Source organism: Eimeria mitis, genomic scaffold (assembly GCF_000499745.2).
Source record: "Eimeria mitis Houghton genomic scaffold, Emh_scaff1626, whole genome shotgun sequence".
NCBI lineage: Eukaryota > Apicomplexa > Conoidasida > Eucoccidiorida > Eimeriidae > Eimeria > Eimeria mitis.
The window spans coordinates 10888-11645 of NW_013569940.1; positions in this window are offsets into that span (position 1 = coordinate 10888).

Sequence of the window (758 nt, forward strand, 5' to 3'; positions counted from 1 at the left end):
CCTAAACCCTAAACCCTAAACCCTAAACCCTAAACCCTAAACCCTGATGTACAGCATAACGGGGTGTACACGAGAGTGTCGGCGTGCCGTCATTGGGGAATAGGGTTTACTAGGGTTTGTGGTTAAGGATTTAGGGTTTAGAATCAAGTCTTCAGTGTTTAGGGTTTAGGGTTTAGGGTTTAGGGTTTAGGGTTTAGGGTTTGTTACGAGTCCGTTGCCCTGAAAGTCCAGAGAGAAGGCGGTGGTGCCGAAGCGGTAGAGAGCCGCAGCTTTCTCGATTGAGAGACGAGGGAGAAGAGGTTCAGCTGAGCGGTTTAGCTGCAAACAACAAACCCTAGGGTTTAGGGTTTAGGGTTTAGGGTTTAGGGTTTAGGGTTTGTCTGTATTCCCCCCTACCCCCTAAACCCGAAAGGTGAGATCAACAGAGGCCCTACACAGACAACCTTAAAGCGGTTTAGTTAAGGGTTTAGGGTTTACACAAGTATAATCTAGGGTTTAGGGTTTAGGGTTTAGGGTTTAGGGTTTAGGGTTTACAGTGTAAGAAGGCCCGCTCTGCGAGAGGTCTAGCCACGGAGACAGCAGCACGAGGGCCCGGGGGAGGCCCAACGAGGTGTCTCCGTCGGCGAGGGTTTGGTTGTATTTTATTATTTGCATCACCAACGTAACCACCAGGTTCCCTCCTGCGCTGTCTCCTGCAGCAGCAGCAGCAGCAGCAGCAGCAGCAGCAGCAGCAGCAGCAGCAGCAGCAGCAGCAGCAG